Genomic DNA, 20,225 nt, shown 5'->3' on the forward strand with positions numbered 1-20,225 from the left:
AAGTGAGATTAGGGCTAAACTCCTTCCGCTAACCAGCTCCCCTTTCCACTTAGGAGGCAAACCTGCGGAACTGCAGCGACCCCCTCCTTGTTTGCCTTCAGTGCCGCTCCCGCCAGTGGCTGTGCCTCTGCTTCTCTCAGCTCCGCTGTCCCCAGCCCCTGTGCCACAGCGTGCCTCCAGCTGCCCCCCAATGCAAGCTTGCCGGCAAGGGCTGCGTGGCCAGCAGGACCTCCCCACGGGTTGCCCGAAGAGTCTGAGGCTCAGGCTCACACACCTCCACTGCCTTCTCTCCGAGTTCTTCCTGAATTTGTTAAACTGATATAGAGTCTCCCATTCTTTCCCTCACCCTTTTTACTAGTATCCCTACTTGACAAGGAGGGTGTGGGGCTTGTGCATTGCTGCCTTACAGTCTGGTTAGAAAACCTCATCCTTGGAGCCTATTTTAAATCCCCTGCCTCCTTCCTCAAAAACAGCAAAACCATATCACTGAACAAGTGGCATTTCAAAAGTGTTGTCAAAATAACATATTTCATTTTGGGAAGATTTTCCTTGAAACACTATTATTTTGAGTATTTAATCAGAATGAGATGGTAGCTGGCGATGGAGACTTCTGTAGCTGACTCAGCCACTTTGAAGAATGTGCACGTTTTTATGAAAGGCATCCTCAGTTTCAGGACCCTGTATTTGAGATTTACTTTAAATTGTGTGTGCCCCTCTCTCCTGGCAAACCATAATCAAGGAGGATCATGAGAGAATGGCAAGGGAAGATACTGGCATGATGAGCTTGAGGGTTTCTTTCAAAGTACAAAGTCACAGGCATCTTGTAAAAATGTTTATTTACTGCACTCTCCCTGCATCTCCCTTAAAATGCCCAATCTTTTAATTCCCAACAGTCTGTCCAATCCCACATCCCAAGCTTTCCTGAACATTGCCTATGGATCTACTCATTGATTATGTCATTTACTTAATTATTTATATTGCTCCTTTTTTCCTTCTAAGGAACTCAAGAAGAATTACAGAATTCTCCTGCTCCTCTCCAGCTTACCCTTAGAACAACAACCCTGTAACGTAGGCTGACCTGAGAGTCTAGAAATGGCCAGAGTCACCCAGTGAGCACCATGGCTGAGTGGGGACTCGAACCCAGGCCACCTGAGCCCCAGACCCACACGCTCACCCACTACACTAAACCAGAGTCCTGATCTTTATACCTCCGTCTGTTAGAGGTTAAGCAGATGGTGCCAAAGCTGCTTTCTCAGTGCGAGCGCTTGCTCGGAACATCCTCCTGGGTGTCTGTCTGTTCATCCTTCAGCAGCCTGGGGAACACCATTTTGTTCTTTTGAACTGCTACTGCTCTGCCCGTTTTGCTGCTGCAGATCATTGTTTGCTTAAGCTGTGCTGTGACATAATTAGACTGATTGCTCTTAGATAGTAGTTTTTGTATTAATCTTTGGACTGATTTATTTTTTATTATAACCTGTCCTGAGGACCTTACAGCGGGAGAGTGTGGTGTGTTTTAAAAGCTGAATATTGCAAAAAAAAAAAAAAAAAGAGGGTGGGGGAGATGAGTGAAACCAAGGAAATAAGAAGGATCTACAAAAAGAACATAGAAGGAGTCTTGCTCGGTCAGACCAACTCCTCCTCTGCATCCCGTTCCACAGTGGCCGAGTGGATGCCTGTGGGAAGCCCGCAAACAGGGCACAAGAACAAAGCAACTGGCGTGATGCTGCCTTGATACTGGGAGATTCTTAGAGAAATGATATTGCCATCAAGGCCGGAAGCCATTGCAGCTGTACTGTCCAGGACTCTATTGAATTGCTTTGCAAGGCTGTTTGTATTGGTGACCATCATCACACCTCGAAAATGCATCTGCCATGGTTTAACGCTGCACAGTGCAAAGCAATGCTTCCTTTCCTCCTTGCAGATGAAGCTGAGCAGCGGGTGCTAGTTACACGGGGCCTTTACAGACCAGAACTTTGTGCAACGTCTTTCTCACCTTGGGGACAGGTGGCACATGGCATGAATGCAGATGCCTCATCCCCGAGAGAAGTCATTTGCTTGTTTGGCAAAGCTCATGTCTTGAAAAGGAAATGCCTTGATGACACACACCTGTTCCAGTTAACACGTCAAACAGTCTTAAAATGAAATGTTGAGTGCCTGGATTTAAAAAGTGGCCATCAAATTGTCTGTACCACCACTTGCAGATGTTATGATGGGGCATGTATAACTCCACAACCGGAAAGGCTCCTTCCTGCTCAGGATGTTCCTATGAGTATCCAAATTCTTACACACTTTGCTTTGAACATTTTTTGTGGTGTAGCCCTGAAAAAATAAAATAAAATAATAAAATAAAATAAAATAGTGACAACATTACCAGATCTCTGCTTCCCTGTGCCATACCTTGAGGGCACAAGCTTAGGTAACTGGAAAAAGTTTTTCTGTGCAACTATAAAGACTTGTGTGCCTTAGAGGCACAAGGGGCCATTAATGTGCTTGTAATAAACATTATTTATGACTGTTAATTGAAAAGCATTCAAAATTGCCACTGCGTATTTATTTTGTCATTTAAATTTTGCCATCTCCCCCTGTTGCTTTGGCAATAAAGGGTCATGGAGAAAATGCACCCTGGGAACGGTTTTCATTAAGAAATTCCATGTCAGGGGAGAGACACTTTAGAAACAAAATTATTACAATTATTATACTGTCTTTTCCAAAAAGGGCAGAGTCATTAAAACATTACAGAGCTGTAGTCAGCAGATGGTCCTGGAGATACTTTTCAGGATGTTTGTAATTAAAGCATTGTTTTTAATAACAAAATAGGGTCATTACCAGCTCATGGGGAAAAAAGTTGGATATACTTTGCTATTGTTAGCTAAACAAATAACTTGTAACATATTTTTCAGCTGGAGCACAGGCCAGCGTGTGCATGCAATGCACCCAACGGCTCAGCCCCGGCTAAGACTTCACACGCATGCCACAGGATCCTGTGACTCACCCCCCTCGTCCCGTGGAACGAGATTGCCCCTGCAGACCTGACCCAGGTGTAGGCATCCTCTCAGGGCTGGAAGCTGGCTTATGAACCTCGTTAAGAGGAAACTCTGGCTAGCCTTGACCATAGATTGACAAGGGGACAAAATATTAGCTGTCATAAAACAGGACGTGTTAGGCATTTAGGATCAGTGTCTGCAGTCCCATTTCATCTGTAGGAGCCAACTGGGATTCTTACTTCAACACTGGTGATAGGAGAGTGTTTTGTTGCACACCCAGAAGCAGCAGAATAGGTGAAGAGCTGTGTGACTGGACACACGGCGCGCAGAGCTTTGTCCCCAGCACCTACAGACTATTTCCTGCCCCGTTATCTGCTGCCTTTGTCTGCCTAAAGGTAGGGCTGGCCCTGGAAATGAGGGATCCTCATACAAAGAATACCTTAATGGCATGGAGGACAGAGGAGGATGGTCCCTCTATCAACTCCGACTGTTACTGCCTTAAGAAGGGTCCACACGGAACCAAAAATGCCAATATATTTCCATGAAAGGCAGTGTTGGGAGCAGCTGCCATCTCCCTTCTCCCCACCCAGAGGTCCCAAGTGGCACTCCGGATGCACCCCGGAGACCTCACACCTTTCCCTTAACCACCAGCTGTTCCAGCAGTTCCTGCTTTGGTGCAGTTCCCCCGCCCCCCATTCTAAATGGTTGCAATGCCTCTTCTATTGCTGGCAGCAATAACTTTAAAACAAAACAGACTGGCATTGATCTTGTTTGGCCCATCTTTTCTGCTTTTTGCCCCACTCACATGACCCCCAAGAATTTCTCCGCAATGGATCTGGCCTCAGCCCGAAAGGGGCCATGCACCTCAGATGACAAGAAGTACCTTTCTCCCGGGCCAGCCATTGCCAGACAAACAAAGGACAAATATACCTGATGGACAAATAGTCTTGTTATAAGGTAGCTTCTCCTATAATAATTTAATAACAGTAGGGATAATATCAATCTGTGTGTCCACAAAGATTCCCCCAGTTACCAGGGGCAGGGAAGAGTTGTGTGTTGTCCTTGTTTGCGTGCATTTCCCAGTGTTTCCTCATTTCGAATGGTCGCTCATTCTTCTAATATGGTGTCTCTCCACGTCGGACATCTTTTCAGTGCCCCTGCTGTCCACTCTGCTACTAATCAGAGAGTGACACTGAAAGCGTAATTACATTTCCTAATTATGTGTAATTAGGCGAAACCCAGATGATGTATACAGTGAGCTTTTAAAACAGCCAAGGGTCAAGGACTTCTGGAATTTCATACTGGTTTTCTAAACAAGCACTGCTACACTGTTAAAGCCAAGATACAGTTGTGTGTTCCTTGCTTGAAAAACCTGCTTAAGGCTTAGAACAGATGGATTCATTTATTTAGCTGAGTAAGGATATATTTCAGTGTGTGCGGTTCCCTCCCTCCATATCCTTCTTAAAAACTAGGTTTTTGGTTTCCTGAGCTTAACACAGGAAAGGCACTCTGCACCCAGCTCCATAAAGTTGTAGATGCTGACAGGCTAAGTGATATTTATTTTTCCAACCTTAATCCTTTTGAAACATGGTGAAATAAATACATCCTCTTATCTAGCATGTGCCTGAGACTGGAAATAAATTCTTGTTTTCTTGTACTCCCATACCAATGGTCTGCAATGAATAATTCGGGCAGTCTCTGTGAATAGAGAGGAAGAAGCTTCTCTATTACCAGTGATAATTATAAAGCTCATAATGGGATCGCGCTGAAGCCCCACCATCAATCAGCAAGGAGAAACAATGGGGAATGATATGTATGTGAAAGTGAAAATGGCGAACCCACATATGGAAACACTATAGTTTTTTGCAAGGTTATAAATCATAGTGTAGTCAGACCCCTCTATGCAATTAATATCCCACAATTAAAACATAACTTTTTTGTAAGGTATTTAGAACACAGGTGCACAACCCACCATTTCAGACTGGGGTGCGCTGAGGCACAGGGGCCTTTTAATTATTACAGCCAGTCCTATCACCGGAATGGCTTCTTTGCGGGTTCATCTCACAGTACCGCTCTGTAGCACAGAAAGAGCCATAAATCACATGGTGGGGTAAACCATGAGTGCCTCTAATAGGAAATTACTGCCCCCAATCTCAGCTAAGCAACAACCATCCCTGTACAATGCAAGCCTGTGGCAGTTCGCTGCATTCCACCTCATTCCCAGCCCCCGTCTGTATCAGCTTGCAAGCTTTCCTCCCATTTTTGTGCATATTTTTTGAAAGGTATGCTTCAGTTAAGCACAGCTTTGAAATGTGGGCACTCTTCTCCCACTGATTAAAATATGTTTTCTTTGCATTTTTCAGAGGTACACATTTCCCATCCAAATTTCCAAATGCATGCATTCTATCAAATGGATTTTTTGTTGCTCTGCAAATCATAATACAAGCTTGGAAATGCAGGTACACAGTGGACAAATCTGGTTCAGAACAAAACTGAAAGAAATTTCTTACGCAGCTGTAAATCCCAACTAGGCAACAACAACACCATGGGCTGTAACATTGTGTTAAAAACCATCATAGGATAAAGCGATAGAGACGTGGTCCACCCATCACAGATGGTACATTTGGATGGTCCTCCAAAGCAACCCTAATAGACATTACCAACATGAGGCTGTGAATAGTTGGAAATGTATCTTAGTCAGCTTTACTGCTCCTCATTATTTGAGTCCAGTCTAAGGGCTTTTCTGCACAAGGCATTTATTGTACACTCCTGATTCCTCACAGAAAGTTGTAGGTACTTTACAGAACAGTGCCACTTCCCCAGTTGTCTCCCATGTTGTTGAGACATTTCCTGACTTTTTGGAGTGAGGATAATGTGATATCTCCTGGGCAACTCCCATTCTTAGTTCTGGAAGCCTAGCCTAAAGTCCAAATTCTGCTCCTTATCATGGAATGTGATTTGTAATGGAATGTATAGATAGGCAGGGAGAAAAACACATGGGAAATAATCCTCTTGTAGAAGGGGTTTTTTTCCTCCTGCAAAGAAAGCATAAAAAGACGGCTTGGTAAAGCACTGGGTTAAATGCCTCATGTAGAGAAGTCCTAAGGCAAAAGAAAGAGACCCAACAGAATGCTAATGATCCTCTGATGTTAGAAAGTAGGATTCTGAGGAAGATGGTGCTGGGAATGACATGCTTTCCCCACTTCCTGTGACTCTTTCTTCTCAGCTGAAGGGCTAACTATATTTGTAGAGCAGGAACAAACAATCTTTCTTAGGCCATGGCCGTAGGTGGTAATTTGAGAAACTGTCTGGGGCATACCCACAAAATTGCTGGTGTGGGGGGAGCAGCAAAGGGCAAGTCATCTGCTAAAAAGACCAAATAGAAACATAGACACAGAGTGAGTCAGAAGGGGCCTCCTGGGCCAACTAGTCTGACCTCTGGCTCTAGCTGGCTCCACTCATGACATGCCTACCATGTGCATGTCTAGCCTATCCTTGAACACCCTCACTGATGGGGCCTCAACCACCTCCCATTAAGGGTCCTAACCATCAGAAGTATCCAAATTGAACCTTGGTTCCCTGAGCTTTGCTCCATTGGAATGCATCCTGCCCTCCACTGCAGGGGAAAAAGGGTCACGACCCACCTCTGTGTGGCACCTCCTCATGTACCTGTATGTGGCTAACAGGTCCCCTCTGAGTATCCCCCTCTCAAGGCTGAAAAGACCCAGCTCCCTCAGCCTCTCTTCATATGGCTTCGCCTGCAAACCAGCCACCATCCTAGTGACCCTTCACTGCACTGATTCCAACCTTGCTATCACCCTCTTGTGATGAGGGGCCTAGAAATGAACACAGTACTCCAGCGGCGGGTGCACCAGAGTCATATAGAGTGGCAGCAATACCTGTCTCAATCTAGAAGCCACACTTCTGGCTATGGATCCAAGGGTGGCGTTCGCCCTCTTGGCCACTGCATCACACTGCTGGCTGCGACCAGCACCCCAAGACCCCTTTCACAAGTGCTGCTCACCAGGATATCATGCAGCACTTTGTCAAAGGCCTTGCTGAAATCCAGGTAAAACATATCAGCTGTGTCCCCTCCATCTAGCCACCTTGAAACCCTGTCACACAATTCCACAAGGTTCATCTGGTAGAACCTGTTTTTGCAGAAACCGTGTTGTGTGGCCGCCAACCTCCCTTCCCTATCTAGGGACTCCAGAGCGTTTCCTATCATGGGCCTTTCCATTGTCTTTCCCACGATGGACATTTTATTTATTTATTTATTAAAACATTTTTATGCCGCCCCATTCGCCGAAGCCTCGGGGCGGCTTACAACAAAAAAATAAAATAACATTTTAAAATACATACAATAAAATACAAATATATAATATAAAACATACACTATAAAACAAGCCGCCCTGGCCAAATAAAATTCAATAATATTAACATTTAAAATACTGCTTAAATAAAAAGGTCTTCGCCTGGCGCCGAAAAACAAATAACGACGGCGCCAGGCGGACCTCTCTGGGGAGCGCATTCCATAACTTAGGCGCCACCGCAGAGAAAGCCCTCCTCCGAGTAACCACCCTCCTAACTTCTTCCATGGAGGGCCCCCGGAGAAGGGCCTCTCCCGCCGATCTCAGGGGGCGGCTGGGCATATAAGGATGTAAGCGCTCCTTCAGGTAACCAGGACCCAAGCCGTTTAGGGCTTTATAGGTCATAACCAACACCTTGAATTGGGCCCGGACTTCAATGGGAAGCCAGTGAAGCTGACGGAGAACTGGAGTCATGTGAACATAACGTCCAGTCCCCGTCAGCAGCCTGGCAGCTCTATTTTGGACCAATTGAAGTATCCGGACCGTCTTCAAGGGTAGCCCCACGTAGAGCGCGTTACAGAAGTCCAAACGGGAAGTCACCAACGCATGTGTCACTGTCGCAAGGCAGTCATTCTCCAGATAGGGGCGCAGCTGATGAATTAGCCGAAGCTGGAGGAAAGCGCTCCTCGCCACTGCTGTTACCTGAGCTTCCAGTGAAAGCTCTGGGTCGAGGAGCACTCCCAAGCTGCGGACCTTGTCCCTAAGAGGGAGTGCAACCCCATTCAGGACAAGGTTCAATTCACCCTCTCCGAAGCCCGATCCGCCAACCAATAGGACCTCCGTCTTGTCTGGATTGAGCTTCAGTTTATTGGCCCTCATCCAGCCCATTACCTCGGCCAGGCACCGGTTCAGCACAGCCACTGCCTCACCTGGATTGGTGGAAAACGAGAGGTAGAGCTGGGTATCATCAGCGTACTGATGGTTCCGCAGCCCACACCTCCTGATGACCTCTCCCAGCGGTTTCATGTATATGTTGAACAGCAAAGGGGACAAAATGGACCCCTGCGGTACTCCATGGCATAGCTGCCATGGCGCAGAGCCATAGTCCCCCAGCACCACCTTCTGGAACCGGCCATTGAGATAGGAGCGGAACCACTGCAAAGCAGTGCCTCCAACCCCCAATCCCGCAAGCCTATCCAGAAGGATACCATGGTCGATGGTATCGAAAGCCGCTGAGAGGTCCAGCAGAACCAACAGGGACGCACTCCCCCTGTCCTTCTCCCTGCACAGGTCATCATACAGGGCGACCAAGGCAGATTCAGTACCGTACCCGGGTCTGAAGCCGGACTGCAATGGGTCCAGATAATCAGTTTCATCCAAGAGTGCTTGGAGTTGTCCCGCCACCACTCGTTCTAACACCTTGCCCAGAAACGGGATGTTGGCCACTGGTCTATAATTAGTGCCATCTCTGGATCCAGTGACGCCTTCTTCAGGACCGGTCGGACTACCGCCTCCTTCAAAGGGGCAGGCACCCGACCCTCCCTCAGAGAAGCGTTAACCACTTCCAAGATCCAGGTTCCAATCCCGTGCTTGGAATCATTTATTAACCAAGACGGGCAAGGGTCCAAAAAGCAAGTGGTTGGACGTACTCGCCCAAGCACCTTGTCCACATCATCGGGCCGCAATAACTGAAATTCATCCAATAAATCTGGACCAGACGGCAGCGTTGGTGTCTCCTTTGAAACCTCTGAATCAATAGTGGTGTCCAGCTCGTGACGAATCTGAGCGATTTTCTCCCTGAAATGCCTGGCAAAGTCGTCACAGCGGGCCTTTGAGGGTGGAATCAGGTCTTCCTTTGGACCTGGACGGACCAGGCCTTGCACCACTCGAAAGAGCTCCGCCGGACGGCATTGTGAGGAGGCAATGGAAGCGGAAACGAATCTCTTTTTTGCCGCCCTCACCGCCACAGCATAGGCCCGATAGTGGGCTCGTAAGTGTGTTAGAGATAGTGGGCTCGTAAGTGTGTTAGAGAACTTCTATGCCGCCCCATTCGCCAAAGCCTCGGGGCAGCTCACAATCATAAATAAATAACATAATATAAAACAATATAATTTAACAGTATAATTTAAGTCGCCCTGGCCAAAGAATAAAATAAATAAATAATATGAACAATTAAAATAACGTTGGAATAAAAAGGTCTTCGCCTGGCGTCGAAAAACAAATAACGACGGTGCCAGGTGGACCTCTCTGGGGAGCGCATTCCATAGATTGGGCGCCACCGCAGAGAAAGCCCTCCAAGTACTCACCCTTCTAATTTCCTTCACGGAGGGTTCCCGGAGAAGGGCCTCTCCCGCTGATCTCAAGGGGTGGGTGGGCATATATGGACATAAGTGCTCCTTCAGGTAACCAGGACCCAAGCCGTTAAGGGCTTTATAGGTCATAACCAACACCATGAATTGGGCCCAGACTTCAATGGGAAGCCAGTGAAGCTGACGGAGAACTGGAGTCATGTGAACATAATGCCCAGTCCCCGTCAGCAGCCTGGCAGCTCTATTTTGAACCAATTGAAGTATCCGGACCGTCTTCAAGGGCAGCCCCACGTAGAGCTCATTACAGAAGTCAAGTCGGGAAGTCACCAACGCGTGTGTCACTGTCGCCAGGCAGTCGTTCGTTCATAAAGCTAACTGGCCTATAATTCCGCATGTTCCCTCTGCTACCCATTTTAATGATTGGGACCACTGATGCCACCCTCCAGTCTTCTGGAACCTCCACGAGGGCTCAACAGTGGAGGCCAGTGGGCTTGAGAGAACCCCTGCCAACTCCCTAGGTAAATGCATAGTCACACTGAGGGGTGGGAGCTATACCCCATTAATGCAGTGAGTCCTGCCAGGTGCGAATCCTGTTCAGAGTTGTCCAGTACTGGCAGGGTAAGTTGAAACATGGCACCTTTTATGTGGGATCATCTAAATGCCTACCTGTTTCTTGGGTGTTCAGCAGCCCATTTAACTTTCCATTGGGAATTGATGTTAAAGTTATTATACAGATGTTGTGAGAATGCCAGTGAGAGATCCCGGGTCCGAGCCTGCCAACCGATAAATAAGGAAGGTCACCCTGCATTGGCAGAAGTGTTCTCTGTATTCTCCCACCAGGGCATCTTGCCTTCATAGAGTTGGTGGGTGCTCTACAGCTCAGAACAGGAAGCCAGCAAGTAGGAGTGGGTTTGAGACATCTGCTTATAACCCTCGTGGTGTCGTTCAGTCTGGTGTCAATCTTACTAGTATGGCAGCCATATGGGGGCACAGTATTCTGCTGTGGAGTAGACAGATGAAGCTCTTCATTTTGTTCTGCTTAGTTTCTGAACTATGCCGTTCCTAGTGTTTATTTTTGTGGTCGTGCTCTCTAAATGCATCTTGTAGGAGAGAGTCTGGTCCAGTGTTTCCAGTGGCCCAGTGTTACATCAAGGTATTTTGGATAGGGATTGTTTAGGTAGCCCTTTTGAGATGTATTTGGCAGTTTATTGTTGAGGTAGACAACATGTGGTCATGTTGGCAAGAAAATGTGTAATTTTTAAAAAGGAGCTGGATCACTGCGGCGATGCTGGGCAGTGAGAAAGCTACCTGGGGATGCATTGATGCCTGTTAGCATCCTATTCCCTCCCCTGCCGCAGAATAATTTCAGAATTCAGCCTACGCAGACAATTTCCCCATAGAAATCCACTGCCAAGACTGGGAAACCAACTGGAATGCTGGAATTCCAAAAATTGTGCACATCACTGATATTTATTATTGCTCAATCCCTTTTGCTTTGAAAGTTTTCCCTGAATGAGGGAAAGGGCTAAAGAGGAAAGTGAACATGAATGTGTGCAAACATGCACACAGACAGACAGACAGACAGACAGAGAACAACTCTAGTTTCATTCTTTCCTTTTCCAAACTTAGCCCCACTGCAGAAACACTGGGTTTTTTTCCTGGCTATCAAAATGTTTCAGTAGGTGAGGCAGAAGGAGAGAACCATAGAAGACACAGTACCAGTAAGCTGGCTTTCTTTCAGCCAAAAGCACTTCTCTGAAAATGTGTTCTGTTTCCTGCTAAGAATTCATTTGCTGTGTGTGCATGACACAAAGTGTTCTTAATTGAGCAAAGAAATAATGCCACTATTATTCTAAGTAACAAATGTGTCTGTGTTTGCTGCAGTCGCTACTGTTTAAATGTGTGTGTCTGCAGGAGGGCACAGAGTACAACTCAAATCACTTGGATTTGTTTTAACGCATTTAGCAGAGTCTTCCGTGGCTTCGGAACATACAGAACGATCAAGTTAGACACCTTGACTGTGCGGGGTGGGGGCGGGGGGTCCAAGGGTGCTCTAAGGGATGCAGCAGCCCTGCGGACTAAAGGGCAATGCATGTTACATTTGAGAAACGATGGGTTTCCAGTTTAAAAGTACCGAAATCTCCAGCAGTGACAGGCACAGACCGAGGATGGCGATGTCAGTGGTTAGTCAGTGGTTAGCTTGCTGCAACCAAGCCTCTGCAGTGTCAAACTTATACAAGAATAATTAGCATCCCACATGTTAGCAATGATCATGAACAAAAACAACAGTCTCCTTGTGGCGCCTTGCCTTTGCTTTGTAAAAAAGGGCATTTGAGTAATATTTTAAATTCAGGGAAGTGAGGACAGGAAGAGAAAGTTCTCCTTAATGACCTCAATTGTGCTAATGCAACAATCTAATGAAAACTTCACTTGGTTATTTTTTCATAATTTGCAATGAATCTGTTGGATTGGTTTTTTTTCCTCTTTTGCTGAAATATGTCAGGTGTGAGTTTCAGTGAAGGGATCTATTTTGTTGTGCCTTCCATCGCACCTCTGGTTACCCTTCTGACAGTCTCAGGAAAAAAACACAGCCATTTAATGGACTTAGAATCATGACTAATTAGCTTAAATGGCTTGGCAAATCCTTCCAAATTCCCTCCTTTTCCAACCAACCCCCACATATGTTTAAAGATATTTCTGCTAATTTACAATCTGAAAGATAGGTGAGGAGTTGAGAGTTTGAAAAATAGATTACTGTCTTCATTAATACAGGTTTGACCTACAAAGTCTTCACGTACTTAATGATTAAAAACCAAAGTACTAAATAATAAATTATAAGAATTTATAGGAGTCATCATCTTGAAATTAGCTTACCGAATGTTCTTATCATAATAAATCTGAGTGGGGTGTCTAATTTAGTGTTAGCTGCCTAAAATTCTATATTGCAGGTAGAGAAGAAAAGAAGGAAGGAAAGAACTTTTGTTTCAAGACCCCCAAAAAGCCTTTCTGAATTTAAGTACAGGTGGCTGAAGGGAGATCACTGTTTCTTCTTTGGAAATCTATAGATGGGAACACAACTGAAATTGATTCTAAAATGCGAAGCAAATATAATACAAATTCCTCAGCCAACTCAACAGAGTTTAATATTAATGCGAGTTGTGTTGGCGAAAGTCAGCTGAAGTCCAGGCCAAGAAGCGGGACAATCCACAGCAGCAGTGCAATGGACACACCATGGCACTGCTTACCTACTCGTAAATCTGTTCTACCCCAATTGCTGTCCCTGCCCCATCGTGAGGGTTTCTCAGCAGTGATTGGTTAAAAGTATCTTTTAAAAGCATGTTACATCATAAAAACAGGAACATCTACTGTATCTTTGTTGTCATCTGGAATGCTCCTCTTTGCAACCCTTTTCCACCCACACAGCTGCTAGTCAGAATGCCCTGCCCATCAAGCAGGCCTGTTTCTGCCCCCGCCTCACACTCCTCATTGCCTTTGGCTTCCACAAAACCTGGGTTTCGAAAGCCCCCTGATATCCCTCTGCCTTGTGTGTGGATTGTGCTGTTTGATTATATAAAGACCCATCCTCTCAGAATGAGTTTGCTATTAGTATATTAAATAGTGCAAAGCTTTTAGGAAGGCAGATCCTAAGTGACAACCTTTCACAGAGGTGATCAAGGGTTCCTAACCACTAGGGTTAGATAAATTGGTAAAGTTTAGTTTCTCCCAGTTCATTATTCTTCAGATCCTAAATTCAGTTTGTCCTAGACCTAAAGAGATTTTTCTAAGGTTCATATGAAAATTCATGCTCCCCTTTTCTGTCCACTTTTCTTGCTGCACGTATTTTGTGCTCTGTTTTGCCTAATGCAATTTTTTGCAAGCAGAATCCCTAATACAATACATTTTTAACATTTTCACTGATACATGCAGGTTTGTATACAATTTCCTGTAGAATATTTTATGCATTTTTTGATTGGAGAATGCCAGTGCAACATTTGGAGAACTGTGCATTCAGAAAGGTAACTGAGTTTCAGCTTGCATATTGGTTCAAATTGTACAATTAGTTAAGCACTTTAAATGTGAATCGGGGTAATTTCTCTTCCATTGCTATGGCCACCAGTAATTCTACTATGGCTTAGTTCTTCGAAGTAGCAAATGCTGGTTCAAACTAAGCATGATGTTAATTGTCCTGATGCAGTCAGCACGCATGCCTGTTTGTTGTGTAAATAGCAGCTAGTGGGTAGGTAACCTTGCAGTTTTGGGGGTAGAAGGTGGGTAACTTTTTCCCTCCCTGCCACTGTCCCAGCATAAATCTCTCTTTGGAAAGAGCCGCTTCAGAGAGCTGTCCTTTCTCCTCGGAGACATGTAATGATTGGGCTCAGGCAAGGGAATAGGTGGCAATGAGGAGGAGAGGCACCTTGCAGTCTGGGGCTGACGCTGCATAAATAATCAGAGGGCAAGATTAGGACCCTCCACACAGAGGCTCCCGTGTTCCAAATGGGAATGTGCACAACCTGCAAGCAATAGAAGGCACTTGAAAGTCTTCACTAGATTGGGCTGGCCTTTGAAAGCAAAAAGGAAATCTCAAAGACAAAGCATAATGCTAATTGTGTTTTTTCTCAAAATAGAATCTTCAGTTGCAGTTTATGAAAGAGAAATGGTACAGCTAGTTATGCAGCAAAGAGGAGGGGAAGCCTATGTTCTACCCACCCAACACAATTTCTAATTAATTAGAAAGAAATATGCCTTCAAGCAGAGAAGGAAAGGACCTCTGGGATTTTTACCAGGAAGAAATGGCTCCTGTGTTTTTTGGGGAAAAAGGTTTTTCTTTATTTTTCTTTATTTATTTTTGGTATTAAAAATTAATTAAAACGGAATGTGCTAAAATCCAGTTTTTATCATTAGCTCCAATTCTTCAGTGAAAGTGCTGTTGGTAAAATTTAAATTTCCCTGTTAACATAATCTGTGTTTTATGAAGTTCTGCTAGCACAGATCATTTTGATGGTGAAAGTCAAGGCTCAGTTATACTCCTTGAAGTAGATGAAAGTAGTAATATTTAGTTTACCTAAAATAGTTCCTTGTATGGATTTGAAAGCGGCATCAGAGCTGTCATGGAACTCTCATGAGGTTTCCGCGCTGCCCTCTGGGCTTTGAAGAGCTCAGGGTCCTGTTTTGTTTTTGTTTCCCTGTGATGACCAAACACTGGTTGGTATTCTCCTCAAAGAGAAGGAGGGGACATTCCAGGGGACCCAGGCCTTCTAGTCCTCGAGTCCCTCTAGCCTGGGAGGTTTATAAGAGCTGCAGGAGCCTTTTGGTCTTCCTCCAAGGAGGTTTAGTGTAAGGGGAACATTCAGGCTTTAAACTCGCATGATGGTCATAGTGTGAGAGGGAGAACTATTAACTCCCCGGGCTCTGTTGTGTCTTGATCACAGGTTGTGAAGTTTCCTTCCTGGGCAGCAGGAAGTCCTCTTTACTAAAAAGCCTCCCTGCGCAGTTTAGAACCATGAAAGATCTGGATTACAAGCCACCTGGGAGCCTCCTCATGGGCAGCCAGTAGTTCGCTTCAGGCAGAAAACTGCCAGGATCTGAGGAGAAGAGCAGAATAGAGCTGGGGCAGGAGGATCAGTTCTGCTCTCTTCTCATGGGACAATGAAATAAGCTGTCCTGCATTACGTCCAAAGCATTTCTGGTAGTGCTGTTAGTCCCCCAAATTTTAGCACTGTAAAGCATTTGTGCAATATCTTTACTATAATCAACTTTCAGGATAGGGTTAATTGCTGTCCAGTTTGACTCCCATGCCATGCTCTCTCCATGAGTGTGAAGCGAGCACACTCTCCATTACAAAGGAATGCACAAATAATCTAAATGGCCAAGTTTGTTCAATAACATGTTGGTCCAGGAGCCATCTGTACTTGGGTCCATGACTGGCAAAACCCATGATCTTAGTCTTAGAGTGATTTATTGACAAGTCTTCATGTTTACTGTAAGTACTGAATGCCTCTAGAAGATTCTTCAAGCCCAAACAGGAGAGAGAAATTAATACATCTGCATAAATCAAAATAAAGATTTTTCTGTTCGTAATTACTGGAGAAGGATAGTGCTAGATAGGGTACCAGGTCATTGGTGTAAAGATTAGAAAGGGTGGGGGCTAAGAGACTTCCTTTTTTTTTCTTCCTGATTTGTTTTAAAGGGTTTTGCTAAGGAACCATGCAGCCCAATTTCTGTGTTGGTATCTAGTGCATTTATTGACTTGTACAAGCTTTGGAACAAAGGATTTGATGGTCTGCTTGCATTGAGGCCATCAAGCTAAGCTCCACCTAAAATCTTAAGGTACTGTTAGGGGACAAGCAAGGTAGGCCTTTTTCAGAGAAGCATCTCAGCATTTGGACTCCACCTCCCCGAGGGATACCTGTCAGGCCCAACCTCAATCTTCAGTTAAAATAGATTGGTTTTTCACAACTTTAGCTGGGAATCTCTCTATTTTGTTTTCTTCTAGCTTATTCTTTTTGTAATTGAGACTGCTGTAGACTTAGTTTTCTGTTCTTTTGCATATAAATTTTTATTTGAAGCATTTTTATGGTAGGCATGTCATGAGTGGAGCCAGTTGGAGCCGGAGGTCAGACTAGATGGCCCAGGAGACCCTTCTGACTCACTCTGTTTCTGTGTTTCTATGTGTTTATGCCATTTATAGAGCCTTCCCCAACCTGGTGGCCTTCAGAGGCATTTGGACCACAACTCCCAGATTGCCCATCCAGCAGGGCCTTTGACTGGGAATTCTGGGTGTTGTAGTGTCTACAAGGCACAAAGTAGTGTAAGGCTGATTTATATGAAGGATGCATTGATTATAAGGACACCACATTCAAGAAGAAGAGGGTGGTGGTGGGGGGCGGGTAGTTATTTTAGCAGAGATGCTGGAATGGCCCTGCTTCTGCCGCTTATCTCTCTCAGCCTGTTGGAACAGCCGCTGACAGCTGAGGAAGGAGAGGTCTCCATGGGAGGAGAGGTCTTCTACAGGGCTGGTAGAATGGATCTGTTCTCCCTTTCCTCCGCAGCACACATGCATATTCACATAGGATTCATTATTTAATGGTGATGTTTCACTCAGTATTGAATACTGGCAGTCCCCAAGTTATGAACGACTGAGTTGTGAACATCCCATGCTTACAAATGGACTGCCATAAAGCCTATTAATTTAGAAAAATTATTGCAGGAAATGGTCATCCCCATATAGACAGAGTAAATGGAGTTGAGGGGAGATGCCTCCAAGGTGTGGCATTTCCTTGCTGCAAAGAGGAGGCACTGGTGAGTTTGGGTGGTGGGCGGGAGCTGGAGGTATTTGCAGTTTCTTCCCTTTCACAGGGACCCGCACCCCAACCCCCATGAACGTGGAGGGCCAGCTGTACACGATCCAAATTACATACACATTCTAGTAAAAGATTAATTTCCATTTTCTTAGGGATGGAACTCATTCGTAACCCAGGGACTGCCTGCGTCACTGTAGAAGCCTTTGGTAGAAAACCAGTTTCCATGAATACACTGTTTGGCATCCCTTGTTCAGGGTTACCCTCTGAAACTTCCCCTATCCAGTTCTGCAGGCCTTCAGAAAGATACATAACCCCCTCCTGTTTCATTAGGCTTGCTAGCCAGTGTTAACATGTTAAAAACAACAACATAAACAATATACTGGCAAGTCTTGTTTAGAGCATTAAATACTTCACATGGTCTTTCTAATTGAAAGATTACAGTATGTAGGGGTTGTCCATTTAAAGGGATAGATGGAAATGTGGATCTTTGTCTGACCAAGACTGTTGGTTTTTTAAGGTTGAGCTTATTCTGCCTGGTTTCTACATGAGTTTGCACTTTCATGCAAGTGCAATGTACAAAAGTTGCAAAAATGTGCACCTTGCAATGCAAATGTTTCCTGTAGTGTACATTTTATTTATGTATGTATTTATTTATTTATTTAAAACATTTCTATGCCGCCCCAGTTGCAAAAAGCCTCAGGGCAGCTTACAAAACAAGTGCATCTGTGCAATTTAGTGCATATGTGCAATTTTTCTAACTATGGCTATAATGTAGTTTTGCGTGCATTCTATCCAAATATATGTATTTTATGCACACATTTCCCTAATAAATATTTGCATTACAAACTTAGCAAAATGTGGATTTCAGTACACAATTCTGTTTCAGCCTACTTAAAGGCATAGGAGGTGTGAATTGGATAAATCCATAAAATAAAAACATAACCCATGAGGCAGCAGATTTCTTACCTACTCCCAGATGTTTAGTGATGCTTTTTCCCTTTTCAAATGCAAACTTCAGTTCCTTTGTCTCTTCCCCTTGAATCCTAGTCGATGCCTAATGGGGGGAAATTTAAAGAAATTATAGGTTGTATTCGAGTCAAGGTGCATGTAACCAGGCTTGTAGAAAGAGGCTTCTGGATCCCCTCCCTTCAGCTCCTGCAATGCTATCTAGGGGGTTAGGGGACCCGGCCGGATGCTGTGAACTGTGATGTAGCAGGAGAGAGGCTGAATCACAGCATCTCCAAAATTCTTCCCTGAAGCCCCACCCCCACTCACTGTGGACGGTACTTGGCCAGATGTACCGGTGGCTTGACTTGGTCTTGGGCTGCTTCCTAAGCTGCTGTGTACTGAATGAGCTGGCATGAGTCCTCCCATTTCCCCAATCCTAAACTCTGGAATTCCTAGTGCAGATCTTGGATCTGCACCCTACCCACTGGCTCCTGGTGGCAATGCACTAGCAAAGTGAACATTAAAAAGAAACACATTCTGGCAATGGAAGATTTGTAATCTTTTCTGACAGGTATTTTTTCCTCCTCAAGTATCATTAGCATTTGTAATTGCTCATTACTTGTGCAAAAGGCTTGACTCAGCAGCATCTAGGCTGCTGTTCTTTGCAGCTGTGTTGCTGCGTAACAATGCAAGGTCACTTGGGTGCCACGTATTTTGCACTGTGGGCAGTGGGCTCTTTTTGGATGGGAAAGATATCTGCACGTGTCCCATGAAGAACCTGCCACACCTGCAGCTGTTTTAAAATTGCATGTGCTCCTTCAGCACAACCAGGGATTTTCCTGCATTTGTAATGAAAGCTGTGAGAATTGCCAACTTCTTCCTTTTTCAGATTGCACAAGCTGTGCCGCCTCCCTCCTAGGCCTTTGTTGTTGTTAGGGTTAGTCAGCAGTCCAAATAAGCAAATATTTGGCTTTTCTATCCTCACTAATTGCATTTTTAAGGCAGGGTGGAATGGTGTATTGCACACATGCCTCTGCTCCCATGTGGGCTGCTTACTTAAAAGGGAGAACGGCGTTAAGAAGTCAGCCCTGCGATGAGGCAGACGGAGCAGGATCGTCCCATGCACTGGATGCTTGGAAGCGTGGCACCCCCACGCCTTCTCTCCAGGGCCACTTCACGCCATCCAGACTAAGCCGACCTGCTGCCCACAGGTGTGTCCTTTGTGCTAGCCTTCAGACGTGGCAGAGGATGCCAGCCCACAGGCAGATTCAGAATAGGTGGCAGGACAGGTGAGCACCATCTCACCCTTTGCCTGATGTATCACGGAGTCCGGACCAGCCCTGAAGCAAAAGGCTCAAAGTCCTGCATACACACTTCAGACAGTTTTTCTCTAAGCCAGGCTTGTTTCAGAGGCAAGCTGGGGAGCAAACAATGAAAAATGACTGGGAAGGGCATTTGTAGGGAGAATCAATTTGCAGATGGAGAACTGAGCACCCCTTCATCAATTCTTCTCTGAAAGTGTTCTCCGGAATACATTTCTGCTTTACTGGGAAACCACAGTATTATTGGCTCAATTTTAAGGTAGGAGGGTGGAATGGATGGCTTATAAAGTATCTTCCAGGCCTAACATTTATTGGAAAATAAAATTGGGGCCGGCAGTGCAACAAGAAAATAAATAAATAAGCAAATGGGAGGGACCCCTTGAACAAGATGAGGACCTTGTCTGCGTGGCCTTTGTTCCACTTGAATCCCACTCGTCCATCTTGCAAGTTAGTAAAAAAGTAGGATCACTTGTCATAGCTGTAAGCTATCAATAAAAATTAACGTAGCACAGGAAATTGAAAGGGAGAAAAGGCATTTAAATGTTCAGGGTCACAGAGTTATCCTGCATCCCTTATGAGCATCTCCCAGTGAGAAGAGACATTATTGTTTGCCACCGGCTGCATTTTCATGCTATACTCCTAACATTAAATGCCAACATATTCAAATGAAGGGCATAGCTAGTAAACTAGCATGTGATCAGCAGGCAGAACAGAGCTGCACACTAGCAAATGCTCTGGGATGAGAAAATGTGGAGAATGTATCACAAAATGCTGTTGCCCCTAAGGGCAGTGCAGTGTGGCTTCGAGGTGCCCCCTGCTTTGCCTGTCCACATTGTAAAGAAACAGGTAAGCTCACAGGAGTAGCTTGACTGACTGTTACCTTGTTAATTAGGCAACAGAACCAAAATGAGGCAGAGGTGGGAAGGGGCTCTTTTCACTTTCCAAGAAAGAAAATCCTGCTGTTTATGTAGGAGAGTGATTTCCTGGTATGTAGTGTGGGCAGCGCAGTAGTAATTTTAAAATGCACAGAGCATGATTAGCAGTGGTTGGT

General features: G+C 45.1%; 1 protein-coding gene across 1 annotated transcript in view; it reads left to right on the forward strand.

Annotated features, from left to right (window-relative positions):
• WWOX (WW domain containing oxidoreductase) overlaps nucleotides 1-20,225 on the forward strand; it is a 713,985-nt gene that overhangs the window by 421,311 nt on the left and 272,449 nt on the right. The window lies entirely within an intron of this gene.

This window comes from Varanus komodoensis, unplaced genomic scaffold, assembly GCF_004798865.1.
Source record: "Varanus komodoensis strain SLA01 unplaced genomic scaffold, ASM479886v1 scaffold27, whole genome shotgun sequence".
NCBI lineage: Eukaryota > Metazoa > Chordata > Lepidosauria > Squamata > Varanidae > Varanus > Varanus komodoensis.